Here is a 16,362-nt window from a genome sequence, read left to right as displayed (position 1 = left end):
AAACTAATGAACAGTAGGCATATCCCATCCCTGCAGAAGTGATTTATTCACTCATGGTTGCTTTGGCCTCTGCACAAGAGAACTTACAAAGAGCTTTGCTATTTGAATGTATGGAGGGAACATATGGATGTATGTTCTCCTGCTCTGGTTCATGTGCAAGCACAGAGGTGTAACAAGTGTTCCACCTTTACTGTGCGAGATCGGATGATTTTTTGGATGAAATGGACTTGACTTGATATTGGAAAATTGCCTTTCTTCTTTCTCCCTTCCCACCCAGTCAGAAGTTGCCATCATACTTGCTTTATCTAAGCCTTGTGTTGGAAGGAAACTTCACTCCATGATGAAGCTCAGCCCTTTGTGGCTGGGAATAAACAGATTTTTAAGAAGACATCTAGTCTTGGTGTCAAGATCCTCTGTTTTATAAAGCTTATTCCATGTTTTCTTCTGTTTTCTTTGGTCCCTCCACTGTGCAGTATTAGTGGACCTAGTTAGAAGCAGCCAAGCATATTTCCCAGCATGTTAACTTTACTTATCAGATGGAATTCTGCACTTTTTTTTTTTTTCATTTGTAGCTGTATCATTCAGCAAAACTGAAGGCCAAATGAGGGTACTTTAAGTCAGAGAAAGGTTTGGTTTCAGGAAAGAGCATCACAAGTTCACCCTCTGCTGGTCACTGCCACTCCACAGCTCTGCAATCTGCAGCATGGCCAGAATGCTTCAGCAGCCCTTCTCTTACAATATTCTGTGAAAATAGCAGGGATGAGCAGCTGCAGATTTGACAGTGCACTCCCGAAAGTAACAGGACGCTGCAGAGAGAGGACAATGTGGTGGGCTGGGAATATCAGTACGGGTCTGTCCTTCTGTCCATACAGCTCTGGGGTCTTCCTAGTTGAAAGTGCAGGCTCAGCACAGCCCCTCCCTTGGACTCTCCAAATGCACAAGGAGTTCTTTGTTTTGGAGGAGGGGATAATCTGGGAAGGAAAATTGCAAGCAGTTTTTTTGGAACAAGCCGGGAATGAAATCCCATTAAGTTTTACCAAATAAAGGAGAGCTGGAGAGCTCAGGCCTCCCTGCCTGCTGACGGGGCCGAGCAGAACAGGGACCCATTGTAATGCCGTGTGCCAGCGGTGTCTGCTCAGCTCTTCCAGTCCCAGCGATTGTTTGAGGTGCTCTGCTGAGCTGCCAGGAAATGTGTTCCGCTTCTCCCCCCCACGTCTCGTCCATCTGATGGCTGTGCTCAGTTGTGCCGCACACCGCTGGTAGCAATGGCACTTCAGGATGGACCTTCGCAGGTAGCAGTGTTGGCAGAAAACAAACCTCTTTCTTTGCATACATTCTCCGCTTTCATTTCCCCTCCTGGCCCTCAGAGCCCACCCACCACTCTGCTCCCCACGCTGACTCCATTGGTCCCACGCCTCTTCCCAGCGCAGCCCAAGCCAACTGCCAAGGCTCAGCAGCCTCGTGCCAAACATCCCCACAGTTTTTCCTTTCCCCACTTTCTTTACTCACTTTCTTACAGAGGACGATAAATTCATTTTGTCTCTGACCCTGTGTGCTGTTATTCAGAGGCAAATCAAGCCCTGTTCCAGACACAGCATGGGCCAGGAGCCAGAAACAGTGCACTGCTCACTGAGCAAATTGATGTCCCTTCCATAGAGCCACTTACGCCAACTGGATGTAGGCAACCATGCCCAGCAATTGTCGGGCCAATCCAGCCTCACCAGATGGTTGGGGGAGTGGTGCAGCCACTGGGTGCAAACACAAGCCTTGAGCTCTTTCTGCAGCTGTAAGATGAGTGATGTGGGCTGGTGCCACAGCATTCACAGACAACCAGCTGGTGGAGGTTGTAGCCCAGGCACTGCTGAACATGGTGCACTGAACTGCAGATTTGTACCGGAGCTCTTTAGGCTGTCTTGGGAGACTGGCAGATGCACGGATCTCACAGATAAGCAGGCTGAATTTCACACAGTGTGCTCCTGTTTATTATTTTCCTTTTCTGCATTTGATTGCCTTAACTGCCTGAGTCCTCTCTAGTGCACAGGTAGTGGGAAAGAGTCATGATCATCACCTGTATGCACTCTAGGCATTTCTATTTCATGCTCCTTCTCTGACCAGTGGAGAGATGACCAATCCCAGATGACAGGAGCTCCGTGCCAGCAGCTCTGCCATTTTCTTGGTTTATCTGATGACTTATTTACTTTTTTCCTATGCCTTTGGGTCTATCTCCATGGAGAGAAACAAAGGTGAAGAATCCTTCCCTGGTAGGACTCTACAGGCAGAGTGTTGTGCCATCATGAGTGCACATACACAGCATTCAGCCAACGTCAGGGCAGCAGAGCCTGCCAGCACTGTGTTGGTTTTTGTTGTATTTTTTTTTTCCTGAAAATGAACATTCCTTCTGACTATGGACAGGAGAGTTGCCAAGATCACATCACACTGCATCAGACATCAATGGTTTGATCAGTGGGACATGTTCCCATACACTCAAAATGTTAAGACTTCTATACTGCTCCATCACAAAGCCCACAGCTCAGCAGGGGATAAGTTCTCATCATAAAGAATTTGTGTTCCTACAAAATACTTGTTGTGAAAGATAGCAAGGGGTGGCGTCTTCACCTGAAATATCACTCAGAAGAGGGACTTCAGTGGTGGATTTTATGCTCTGTATTTTGGACAGTTTGTCCTGAATTATGATTCCTCTTCTGATGTTACTGCCATTACAAAACAGGCACATGGTGTGATAATGGGGTCACTTTCTGAACAATCAGGTATTTACTTTTCTTCTTTTTTCAGAGATCTCCAGGCAGCCAGAATACATTTCACATACAATGATCAGAACAAAACACATTCATTAACTCCTTCATATAAAAAGTCAATTTCAAGAAAACCTGCTCTTATTTTTAATAGTTCTCTACAAAAATCCCTGATATAAATAAATGTTCCGACAGCTGCAGGCTACAAATTAAAAGCAAACTGTTATAGCGTGTTTTTATTCTTCAGATAAAAAATTCAGGACTGAGTCACAGGATGTGACAGGAAATAATGTGTATTTCAAAGGCCCTGGACAAGCTTCGTATGCTCATTCTATGAACTTGGGCAGAGGTCTCAGAGCAGTGCAGAAGTATTAGCAACTCCATGGACATAGGACAGTGGAGCCACATCGCCATAAGACAGTGGAGCTGCCATGCTCCAGGCTTTTTCTAAGTTTTTGTTTTCCATTATTTCTGATAGTATAGAGTTAACATAACCTGAACTGTAACTTTTTGAACTGAAAGGTAAAGAAAGCGGCGTATGGTATCCTTCACAAGGCTGTGATTTGATGAGGAGTGGATCAGAATATCCAGACAGTTATGGAATGACACTATTAATACTACATAGTTGAATAGACTGTAAAGGGCTGCCATTTACCATCTTATATATTAATTATGATTTTTGTTTGTTTGTTTGTTTTAAATACAGTTGCATTCCAAAGTTGGGGAAAAAAAGATCTTAGATTATTAAAGAGCAAAACTTCTGTCCTAGGGAAGTGAAGAAAAAGCTGAACGCCATTCACAGAAAGAAGAAAGTTCTGTCTTTAACACTTTATTTGCTGATTTTCTCAAGGTTATGTGTACCACTGTCATATTTTAGGATGTCAGCGGGCTCTCAAAACAGTCAGCAGTGATGAGGCAAGATCAGGACTCAGTGCAGGTACCACTGAGTGCAGGAACCATTGAGCACTTGCAAAAGTTGAAGTCCTCTGGCTTGAAGATTCAAAATCAATGCCTAGTTGTGTCCACATTCCAGCACATGATCTCTTACCAGCTGCTTTCAGCTAGAAAAGGATGTTAGAATCCCCACAGCCAAATGTTTGTTAGAGGCAATGGGTAAACTGGTTGTTAAAGCCAATAGTCTAAGAGGATATGAGATGAGAACCACTGGAGAAAGCAAGCCACTCTGTAAATGCTTGTGACATATTTAAACCTAATAATCTGCCAAAAGAAGGAAAATCCACCACAAGAGCACTCGAGTTTTAAGTGGGGAAAAAGCGAGACCTCTGTTGATGAAATGAAATGAAATGAAATGAAATGAAATGAAATGAAATGAAATGAAGCAGCTGTGTGTATAAATGCTGGTAAATAAATCATAGGTTGTTTAGAGGGACATATTAAATGCCTGAGTAAATAGAGCAATCCCAAAGAATTAAAAAAGATTATGAAGCAACAAAGAAGCAGACAATATGCTCTGACACGTTCTACATACAATTACAATATGGGATGGCAAAAGAAAATACCAAGAAGAAGCTTATTACTGACATGACACGAAGAGTAAATCTTTGTTCAAACACTGCAATGGAAAGCTTGCCAAATAGCTGCTGGACCTTCGTGGGAAGGCTCCCACGACAAAAGCCTTTTTTGCAGGGGCAAAGATGAGGATCCAGATTAAGGTGACATTTCAGTAGAAGAGTTTGGAAACAAGAGGGAAAAGTGATCAGCAATAATTAGGCAGCAGTAGATAGTTTTGGAGTCCTAATGGAATGTAAGGGTGAAAGCACTGGATTGGTCACAACAGTGTGTAATTCACTTCTCAAAACAGCTTCTGACTTAGGGATCTAGAAAGTAGAACATGGGATTTCAGTTGTTAGAAGTGTCTCAAGAAGGCAGGGGAACTAAGGTACAGGAGGGTCAACTTCTGTGAGTGGGAGTAATTAAAATAAGAATACAGTTAACTGAGATACAGAGAAGTAAGGCTCTTATAGAGAGAAAGCCCAGTTCTTGAGTAATGTTCAGCACTGGAAGATACTTGTACCATGTAGGCACTCTGTATTACCATCTCCCATCTCAGCTGGGGCAGTTTCATGGAGCTGCTTGCTGTTCCCACTGCGAGGTATCCTTCAGAACTGGATCATGGCTGAGCACCCTGTGAGTATGGCCTGGATGCCCAAGGACAGCCACCTCCACAGCAATGGGAAGTGTTGGCATTTGTTAAAATTAGCTTGAATTAAAACCGAGGTTAAAGGCAGATCATTTTTGGACACAGTTAAAGCACAGCCTGACATTTACACGAGTATTGGAAAGTCACATGGGGGGAAATCCCATCGCTGATTCTGGAGTTCAATCTGGAAAGTTTTTCCACCACCTGAGTTTCCCAGATTGGAAGCTCTCAGAATGCAGCCATGCAGGTATGACCCAGCTCTCGTAAAGCACAGCATCACAGAATGGTTGGCTGGGAACTTAAAGCCCCCCCAACCTCACCAGTGGTTGCCCCCCACCAGGGCCACACATCTTCTAAACCCAATATCTTTCACATTTTTACATTCATTTCTTTTTCTCTTCACCACCCAGGAAATAGACTGAGTTGATTTTAGTTCTGCTAGGACATCACTTTGATCATTCCATTCTTATAATGTGATGTAGTTTTGCATTTCTCTCAAACGATGAGTGCACAGAACAACTTTGGGAAATGAATGCACCCAAAAGCAAGCATCTCTGTGAGTTAACTTTTGGGTAAGTTCATTAGAAGAGAACCAAGAATAGCAGAGAGATGGATCTAGGAGTCTGCACATCAGAGTTAAGTTTAGAATGAATGTTTTCTTAAGGAAAAATCCAGACAGTGAAATATAAATTACATAGGAAAAGGCTTCTGATTCCTGCTATCACTTCTCCCCCCCAGTAGGCTGTTCCACTCTTCTGAGTAGGTACCGAACAACTGCTACATCCACAGCTTTCTTGAGATGTGCACAAAGATCAAAGAAGGGCGATGCACTGCTGGAGCCATTTTTTGGAGTGGGGTGTAGCTACAGATATGGGTGAAATAATGAGATACTTCTAAAGGAAGTCGTCAGGATGGCAGTAGCAATAAACAGAGCTTTTCCAGGCAGCTGCAGAATCATTCATGTCAGAGCCATGTCCAAGAGCCCACCTCAGTGAAAGCTAATGAGCTACGCCGTTCCACAAGACCACAGATGGAAGTTAAGTCTGCTGCAGAAACACTATTTCCTGCAGGAAAACATCACCATCTGTTGCATGCCTGTATTGCATTCTTGCAATAACACCTGAAGGCAGCAGCTATGCAGTTAAACATACCTAGCTGAGAGCAAGAAGCGTGAAGGTCATCAGGGTATAAGCTCTCCATTTCATGTAGTTTGCTCAGAGCTTGGAGAGGAAGACACAGACATTTCACTTAGTTTTGCATCCTCTGAGTAGCACTGTACAACAAAGAGCACTGGCTTTCTTTTCGGAGGGCTTGGAAGGATCTGTCTTACTGTAAACTGAGATCCCTTTTGTTTTCCTCTGTGAAAGCCTTCCAGAGCACACACAGACTGGGCCTGGCTGCTGCCCACACTGTCACTATTACAAGATGCATCTGGAGATGAGGATATATTGCATCGCATATGGGCAGATAGCTTCTTCCGAGAGATCTTAGCCACAGACAGGAGACCCAAGGGAAACAGAAGAAATGAGTCAATGGCATAGCAATGAGTAGAGTTGTAAATTCGTCTTACAGCCAGGGTTCATGTATTTTCCTGGTGACTGGATGACTTCTGCATTTAATCCGCATTTCAGCTGCTTTCCAGAGTAGCCATGATGCAAGGAGACCATGATGCAAGGGAAGTTTCCTCTTTCCTTTCTCAGTCCTCTGCTCCCATCAGCCTAAAATATCCACACAGCTTACACAAAAGTGCTGTTCTTCACTGCCTTCTCACTCTAACCTGGTGCTGATTGGAAAGGTGTGAGCATGTGTTTCTATGCCCTTGCTGTCACAGACTCTCCATAGGATCCTGGTGTAGGCACACATCTGGTAAGAGCACATCTGGGCAGAGGCAGCAGTGGTGAGCAAACCTTCTGCACTCTTCATGAGGATGGGGACGGGGATGTCTTGGACACTCTTCCCAATTCTCTAAGCTCAGCCCAAGGAAAGTAGACAGGCCTCGGGACAGTCTTCCCTGCAAAAAGCAGCAAGGTGCTGAGTCCTTGCTCTGGAAGGGGGCTGCCATACCTCAACTGGGCATGGGCGATGGCCCCATTCTGTGAAGGGAGGAGGCAAAAGCTCTTACCTGTATGAAATACCACAGGGGCTGTGTTGTCACTTCTCTCTGGGTGTGCAGCCTGGTCCAGATGTGCGAAACTGAGATTATGGGAGGGTTAAGGATAAACAGTGCATTGGCTAGTGGGGGATAGAGATCTCCCCACTGCTCCACACTGTGACTTTTGTCTCTTTAGGCCCACATGCTTCTGCAGGAATCAGCATGTAACTATGTACACCCTACCAAGGGAAAAAATGATTGAACAAAGATCTTGGGATCTACTGAGACCTACACGAGGTGTAGATGTAAGTATTACCAAAACTAAGATAGCTGTTGCTTGAGCCCATCAGGGTGAAGATGGGTGCCTAGGGTTTCAGCACAGGAAAGAGAGAGACCTGAGTATTTCTGACAGGTGACAAAAGTCAGGTGGAGGTGGGCATGAGCAGTGTCTCGAAGGGGTCTATCTTGGGACCCCTTTGGACTTTTCAGCGTCTTGATCAATGACATAGACAATCAGATTGAGGGTACCCTCAGTTAAGTTTGCTGATTACAGCAAGCAGAGTGATGCAGGTGATGCAACAGAAAGAAGGGATGTCATTCAGAGGGACCTGGACAGGCTTTAAAAGTGGGCCGATAAGAGCCTACTGAGATTTAACAAGGTTAAGTACAAGATGCTGCAGCTGGGTTGGGGCAATCCCAGATATGCACACAGACTGGGAGATCTCACTGAAAGCAACCCCAAGAAGAAGGACTTGGGGGTCCTGGTGGATGAAAAGCTCAGGGTGAGCCAGCACTGTGTGCTTGCAGCCCAGAATGCCAGCAGTACTTTGGTATCAACAGAGGCAGGGAGGGGACTGTCCCCCTCTGCCCTTCCCTTATGAGGCCTCATCTGGAGTACTGCATTCTGATTGGGGATGCCCAGGACAAGGAGAATGTGGAGCTGATGGAGTGGGTCCAGAATAAGACCAGCAGGATGTTGAGAGGGCAGGAGCACCTCTGCTATGAAGAAAGGTTGTTAGAGTTGGGAAATGTTCAGCCTGGAGATGGAAGACTCAGGGGAGACCTTACAGCCTTCCAGTAATTGTGGGGAGCTTATAAACAGGAAAGCACATTTTTGCACAGTCTAATAGTAATAGGACAAGGAGGAATGGCTCTAAACTAAAAGAGGGGAGACTTAGATTAAATGTCAGGAGGAAATTCTTTCCTCCGAGGGCATTGAGGCCCTGGCACTGCTGCCCAGAGAAGCTGTGGGTGTCCCATCCCTGGAGGTGCCCAAGGCCAGTTTGGATGGGATTCTGGACAACCTGATCTGGTGGAGGGCATCCAGCTCACTGGGTTGGAACTAGATGATCTTTGAGGACCCTTACAACTTCAGCCATTGCATGACTCTATGAGAAGATAAGTGTCCAGTCTCTCAGCACTTGGTGTGACTCTCGGTGCCTCTGTTCAGGATCCCTGAAGCTGAGCTGGTTGTTAGAAAACAATGGTCACAGGCAGCATTTGTACAGGGCACTGAACCACGGGGTGACCACCTCATAGCCTCACAGGGAGCCCCAATAGAAGAAACAGCAGCTGTGGCCTCCTGTTGCAGGCCAGCGTGGCGCTTAGGGCAATCAACACAGCACTGCGCACCAGGCCCTGCTCGGCCTGAACTCACGGAACCGGAATCACTCATTACACAGTAAAGAGGTATTTGGAAAGCCACTCTCTGTCGCTAGGGATTCTCAGTGGTCTGAAGTATTTTATATTTAGAAGATAAATACACAAGCAGTCCCAAGAGCCAAGACTAGTTCAGGACCTTCTGACATGATGCACACATAGGCTGTGCATAAGGCTCCAGATTCCTAGAAATACTCAAGAGTCTCCATCCTTAAACAGAGGCTCAGATGATATTTTATGAATTGTGAAGAATCTACCACATACCCTGTAGCTTACTCATCCCCATAGAAGTTTACTTGTGCTGTTGCAAAGGCCAGCTGTTCCTCTGTGTGCTCCTGAATCCCACCATCTGGATCATTTAGCTTTAGATTTATATACACAAAGAAATAGAGGAGTCTTAAAACTGTCAAGAGTCTAGCTGTGACCCTTAAGTATCTCTAAGATCTTGGCCTGAATTTTAACAAATGACCATGATCTGCAATAACAAGGGCTGAGCAAGAAGTATGTAGTGCCCACTCTATGGAAAACTGAAGCAGAAAGCTTGTACAGTGACTTCCAGTTCAGGTTTTCAGCTCAGTGCTACTCACAGTGGTGGTTCTCCATTCAGCTGAGAGCCATAAAGAAGCAAAGGATTAAATTAAAATTCAGGACTCTTCCTTTACAAAGTAATTTGGAGTCATGCAAGAGTTAATATCTCTAGCTCTTGCCTTGATGGAGTGCAGCCCAGCACTGTCTGAACTGGCATGAACTACTGCTTATTGTTCCAAATGGTTTCAAGCACATTCCAGCCAGGCCCCCAGAGCAGGGCTGTGTCCTGGCCAGACCAAACACCATAGTCTGTTTAACAACTGCAGTGCAAGGCAGAGATCAAAGGCAGCAGCCAGGATGCCTGCTGCATGCTCACTGACTTTTATCTCCCTGCCTGGGAAGCACATCCTCCAGCTATGCCAAGAAGTGGGTGCAAGTTAAACACTCCTCTCAGTCTATTTCTTGCCTTAGTGACCACAAGTGCATTAGGAATGTGGGTTGTTGGTCTCACTCTTCCGAGAGGAAGAATTACTAAGGTAAGCAAGGTCTGATGAATATTAGAAGTTCTCCCACCATGGCTGCTGGCGAACTCACCTGAGCCTTCCAAAGATGTGATATAAATGGCATGAGTTTACAGGGCTGAAGGTAGAAATGAATCCTGAATTTATACCAAGTGACAGAAAATGTGCTCTGGGAATGGTGGAGGAAGAAGCAGAAGGGAATGGCTGGTGGGTTGGGGCCCTGCCAAGGCTTGAGGCTAGTGGCTGCCAACATCTCTTAGACACCTTCTAGGCCAGACTATAAGGAGGCAAAGGGGGGAGAAATCCTTTCCTTTTCCTCCTTTGTCCTCATGGAAAAAAGCTGTTGTCTAAAAATAAGCTGTAAGATAGCTGCTGCCCAAGGGACATCATGTACCCAGGCCAGGGAGAAAGCTCAAGAAAGGTAAATGAATAAAGCTGGGATCCAGAGTGTAGGAAGGAGACCATCTGAACCTGTCAGTGTATGCAGCATCTTCCCAGTATCCAGAGTGTCCCAGTACCCACTGGAACTCTTCAAAGATATCTGGGGTTCCGGCCAGCCGGAAAGTAAGCAAAATAAGACAAGAAAACCACAGAGGAAAGGTAAGTCCCTTCACTCACACAGAGACTTAATGTTCTAACAAAGAGCAAGGTCCATCCCTCCTTACTCTGAGCTGAAAATGTTTGATGATACCCATGGGTTTGCATTGCACTGTGCTTTGGAGTGTCCCCAATACCGTCTCATGAAAAGCTCATAGGTGAGAAGGGCCCTTTTCCCATCTTGCTCTTCTATAACACGTGGAATTGAAATCACCTTTTCTTTTTCTTTTTGTTATCAGAGTGGCTTCGCAAGAAAACAGAATTTGAACTATTTCAAACATCATTTCCATCTCTTCTGTCGCTTTGATCATTAAAGATTCAATTTCCAGAGTTTTAATGAAGTTTGACAGTAGCCAGTCTTAAATCATGGTAAATACCTTCACATTTGCCTGAGTTAGAGGGGGAGTGCTTATTGGTGCCCCCAGGGAGGAAAAGGTGGTGGTGTGAGTTCTTCCCCTATTACGAAATACACAAGGGAAAAAAATGTTGTGTCTGCCCTAACTGCAGGGGAAATGGTTGGATTGGATATCACACCTTATTAGGCACCAGAGTATCCAAACATGAGAGTTTGATCCATGAGAAACTGCACTCTGCCCATCCAGCTGCTCCTGGAGCAGCACAGTCAGCAAGCAGCAGGAATGCCGTCGTATCCTGAAATCTGCACCTCTGTTCAGCTGCTGACAAAGTCTCTGTTTCTCAACAGCCTTAGAGCTCAACCAACCATCCTACATGGCTCACCCAGCTGTGCAAGCTCCCAGATTTCTTGCTCTGCTCTTTTTATAAGAGAAAAATCTGTTAACCAAACTTCTCACAGCAAGTTTCTGTTCTCTACGTTCATTTTCTAAAAAGCTAAAAAGTGCTTCATTTTTAACCCTCCCCCCCTCCACCGCCCCCCAAAGATATATATATTTTTTTTTCATAGGAAATGAAAATGTTGTGTGGAAGAAACATTTGCTGAACAGCTTAGCACAGAAGCAGAGATCTTTGCTGGTGTGGTCAGCCCAGTTCTGAGCTATATGGAAACCGCAGTGTGCAGCTAAGCTGGCTGCAGTTATAGAAGCTCCCCCAAAAAAGCATCAGCCATCTTTTCTCCATAACCAAAGCAAGTCAGAAAAGCCAGCTGTTTGTCACAGTGCTGAGGCTGAGGAACTGTCCTCAGCTCTTCAAAGGCTTTTGGAAATTATTTTTCTTGAAAAAGAAAAAGGAGAAGGACAAGAGAAGGCAGATTTCTAGATTTTTTTTTTTTTCATCAAGAAAGAATGAGACTTTTGGAACACGAACATGGAAAGCGACTTGAATGAGCAACCATTAAGTGAGCGATTTTTATAATTCCAAAAGTGGAAAGAGGGAAAACAGAAAAATGGAATAGACTTCAGTCGAAGACATGGTAGTTTCCCCCTCCTGGATTGGAAGTGTGAAAGAAAAAAGCATTCAGGAGAACTGGCAGTTCCATAAAGAAATTACTGAGAGAATAAGCTCAAAATATCCCTGTGCAGAGGAACTGGAGGAAATGTGGCTGAATGCTGAAGTGTGGCTTCATTGCTTCTTACTCCCATCTGAAGTTGCACAGGGTCTGGAAACTAGGTCAAAGTAATGAGAACAGAACTAAAAGAACAGCACGAGCTTGTGCAGACAAAACTGTAAGGGCAAAAAAGGCAAAAAGCAAATAATCAAGGGACAAATCACAATGAGAACAGCTCTGTAAGTGCTTTGTTAGTAAGTTGCCTAAAGAACATCTGCTTCATCCCTCAGTGGAGAAAGGAAGCTATAGGCAGATGATGTGGAGTCCAACGCAGGTCTTAACTTGACCTTCTTCCCCGGGATTGCTGTTGGCCTTCTTGAAGTGATCACCCATCAGGCAGGGAATGGAAATCCTGTTACAATCACCCTGGATTACCAGACATCATTTCAGAAAGCAAACTTATGGAAGAAGACAGAAAATTCTTATGTGAATAAATAGAGATGAAAATATATCAATTAAAGCTTTTTCACAGTAGGAAGTTCACAAGTAGAGGCCTGGAGGGACCACTACCATCTGCCTCATGTAAAAGCAGCCTGAAAAATAGGTTGAAAAGGCAGGTGTAAGGGTTGTCTAGGGCAGGAGGGAAACAGACCACTGGGAAAAGCAGCACAAGAAACTCAATGTAAGTGTGTGGAAAGCAATGAGCATGGAAAAATGACATTCTTTGTACACAGAATTGCAGCCTCTGAGCAGACTATAATTAGGCAACTAACGATTACAGCTAACAGTTTTCTGAAAACATTTCTTCAATTCTCTAAAGCAAAAGCAAATTAAGTATTAAGAAACAGTAAGAAAGGAACAGCACAAAACACAGTGTCAGACGCCACTGTGTGAGCTGATGGCTTTTTCACCTCTGGTCCTCTTCACTTCCATCTCAAAAAGGAGACTGTAGAATTGAAAAAGGGGCAGAAAAGGCCAATGAAGATAATCAAGGGTGCTGAGTGGCATCTTTGCCAGTAACAATTATAAAACAAGGCAAGAGATGACCTATGGATACGTAAAGTCACGGGTATCATGGGGAGGGCAAGGATGAAATATCTGTTGATGGTATCTTCACATAAAAGGGGCAGGGAATATCAGATGGAACTGCCATAAGGAAGATTCAAACCTAACACAGAGAGGTGGTTCACACAACACTATTTGTCCGTGGAACTCTTTGCCACAGTACACTGTGGATGATAATATTTTATATGCATTCACATAGAGATTAGACAAATTCATGGAAAATAAGGACTCAAGATACAAAGACACTGCATTTTGCTGCAGAAGTATCTAAGCTGAAAACTGCCAGAGGCTGCATGTTGGAGGAAGTATAATTTACTCTTCCCTGTCCTTACATGCTTTCCTTAGGCATCTGTTGTCTGATGGACTTATTTTTTGACCCAGTTACTGATGAGTTCTACATGTAGCTCAGTACACAGAACAATCCTTAATAAAATTGCAGGCTGTATGTTGTGAGCTAATGGGATGAGAAGCTATGAACATGTTTTTGGTTTTTTTGTTTATTTCCAAGACAAATTATGACAGGCCAACCTAATTTTTATCTGCACTAGGATTAACAGACAGCAAAAGAGAGTTGGTATCAGCTATTTTGACTTGAAAATGGCTTTAGACTTTGTCCCATATAGATAGTCTTTAGAGATTAGAGGAATGGGATACAACACTATTGGGATGATCAAAAACCATACTGAGAGAGCAGATCTCAGGGTACAAATTGTTGCTAGAGAAGAACATAGGAAGCAGAGCTTGTAGTGGTTTCTTGGGTCCAGTTCTACTCAGAGTTTTCACCAGTGTCCTGGATGATAGGAAGGAGGATATGGTTTTTAAATTTGTGGTTGGCAGAAAGAAAAGGCTGGACTGGCTCCAGCCTAGTCCTGGGGTAGTTCTGGAGGTAGTGCTGTAGGAAGAGAGGGGCTAACGAGCACAGGTGAGATGCAGATTTCTCCCATCACCTCTTTTGGTGACACGATGTAAATACCTGGGACCCTGTCCTGATTGGGTCCTTGTGGTGATCCTTTCATCGGGCCCCTCCTTGGAGAGCAGAGTAAGTACTTCAAATCCAGGGTGTGCTTCACGTGAGATTGCCCCTTGGACAGTTATTGCCTTGGGAGAAGTCTCCCCTAAAGCATCTGGTGTTCCATGGATGTTGGAAGCCTGATGCTCAGGTGCCTGTGGTTGTGTTGTGGTTACAGACTCCTTATCCCCACAGCTTTTTAAATCAAGTATCTTTGTTTCCACAGTGCTCCCAGCCAGCCTGTGGCTGGCCTGCTACAGCCCAAGCCCACTTCAAGCAGGAGCTCTCACTCACCTTGCTCCCACATAAGAGCACCTCATTCTCCTCCACCCTGTGATAACTGGACTCTGCCAAATGGCAGAGAAACAGAGGCATAGCTGCTCAGGAGGCTGCTGGGGGCAGCTTATTGTAGCATGCAACTAAATGCCTCCAAGGCTGGGCTGAGGTGTGATGACTGGGGAGCAGAGGGACTGGGGCAGCCCTCTGGGTAGCACCATCAGGGATCGAGGGATGACAGGTGATTAAAGACATGTCTGCCTTTGCTCCTGGTCTTCCTTGCAAGGCATCTGGTGCCCCAGAAATGCTGTGTGTGGCAGGACACTGTTTCATGCAGAACAGCCTTACCAGTATTCCTGATGTTTGTTTCTTGCTCTGGTTTTAGCAGATTCCTCAAAGTGCAGATGAAAAGTTCTGGCATTCTGACAGAGCTGGAGCAGTACCACACTGCAGCCCACTGTTCTCAGGTCACTGGTACAAAGGGAACCATTCCCATTTTGCCTTCTTACTGTTGCCAGGCACCACATATCTGATGCAGCCTGGCATGGCAGACACAGGGGAGGATCCTGGGAAGCCAGAATTCTCCACATCTCTTTGAACAGATGCCCTTGGGCTGTGACACTTTCATGTGGACTAAATGCAGAGCTCAGACAGCAGCCTGCAAAAGAGGAAAAAAAAAGTAAGTTTTCCCCTAAAGACAAAAAGGCTCTGGGAGGGAGCATGAAAGAAAGACAGACAAAAATGAAGACAACATGCAAATGCTTTGCAGCATCTGGGACCAGCTGCTCCTCCTCTAAGTCTGCACACAAGGCAGACTTAAGACTCAGGCCTCTGCCCAACCCTGCTGTCTATCAGCAAGATGGCCCTAGGACAGGACTGCCAGCCTGGGGCTCACTGCAGCCTCTATCTCCTGAAAGCACAGCTGGGTTGCAAATAGGGAATTACAAGGGCTGTGCAGTCAGACTTTCCTCCACTGCTGCTAAATAAAAGAGGCTACAGAAATATACAGAACATATTCTAGTTTCAGTGCAAGGAGGGAGATAATCAAGATGTCATGAGCAAACGAGGGACTTCCAAGTCATGCACAGCTTTAGGAACTCTGCCTGGGGTGGAAACAGAGCATTGGTGAAGCAGGTAGTCAAGAAGCCACCTGCAAACTCTGTGAGTCCTATGAAAAGCAAATCTGAGAGCTGTGAATAGTGCTGCTGCCCCTGGATATAGTTGGTGGTGACAGGAGTCTCTCAGAAGATACTTGAGGAACCTTCAGCACTGGCAAGCCCAAATCTGGGTGAATAACTGAGGTACAATCTCTCCAATGGCAGTCTGCTCTTGGTCTTGTTCTCCCATCTGCTACCTGATCTACAACATTGTGTAAGATCATCCCAAACTGTCAGATCCCTTCATTGAAAGGACGTGAAAGTATTCATCCATTCTTTGTCGGTTATGTTAAATCATTCTCCTTAACCATACAAGTATGCTGTTCTGCTTAGTCATTTTTCATATTTACTCTGCTGGACTTTATGTAAGTCGCTGATCATGGAATTGATGTCCATCATTGTCCATCCCCTCGTAGAACAGATCTGCTCCCATGGCCAAGAGTGGTCACTACAGGATGTGAGGCAGCATGCCCACTCTGAGGCTCTGCAGATGGATCATACAACTGAAGGGGTTAATCCAACTTGGCTACATATGGCAATTGGTGTCACAAGAAGCAGAATGCCTAACTTAAGGCATCAGCCTCCAGTTGCTTCTAATCTGGGGTTTACAGATTAGAAATGATTCAGATTCAGGCTAATGATGCTTGTTGGAAATCTTGCATTTCTGCTGACTCATTCAGAATATCTCAATCCCTGTATATATACCCATCCTTCCTCAGTTATTGCCTGCACACTTGACCAGTAGAGCCTACATTTTCTGAAGGTGAACCACCTCAGCTGTGGTCACCAGAAATATGGGCGATCTCCATCCTTGTGGGTTTTGAAGGCTTCTAGAAAAAGATGTAGTCGTCTTGGATCTGTGCTGGTGGTTGGGGACCAACCTCAATTCCATTATCCTGAGAGATTCCAGGAATCCTTTGTGCATTTTCCTGGAAGTTACAGAACATTTTAGTTGTCCTCATTTCTTTCCCCAATAGCACAGACTCTTGCAGTAGCAAGGGAAATAAAGTGGTGACAGGGAAACATCAGCAGTGTCTTTGGCTGTTAGTTCTGACAGGTGAGCTCTGTGCTGGGGCTAAAGA

At 45.0% G+C, this 16,362-nt stretch overlaps 1 long non-coding RNA gene across 2 annotated transcripts in view; it reads right to left on the bottom strand.

Moving 5' to 3' along the window:
• Window positions 1–528: 528 nt before the first annotated feature.
• Window positions 529–16,362, bottom strand: part of LOC100859213 — a 47,634-nt gene continuing 31,800 nt past the window's right edge. For both annotated transcript variants that reach the window (XR_006932225.1, XR_006932226.1), the window contains 2 exons: window positions 7,037–14,781; window positions 529–6,925 (listed from right to left, as the gene is read on the bottom strand). This is a non-coding gene — a long non-coding RNA (uncharacterized LOC100859213). The remainder of the gene's footprint in view (window positions 6,926–7,036; window positions 14,782–16,362) is intronic.

The sequence above is a fragment of the Gallus gallus genome, chromosome 28, assembly GCF_016699485.2.
Source record: "Gallus gallus isolate bGalGal1 chromosome 28, bGalGal1.mat.broiler.GRCg7b, whole genome shotgun sequence".
NCBI lineage: Eukaryota > Metazoa > Chordata > Aves > Galliformes > Phasianidae > Gallus > Gallus gallus.
Note: the sequence above shows the minus strand (reverse complement) of the source record. Positions and strands in the feature narration are given on the sequence as shown.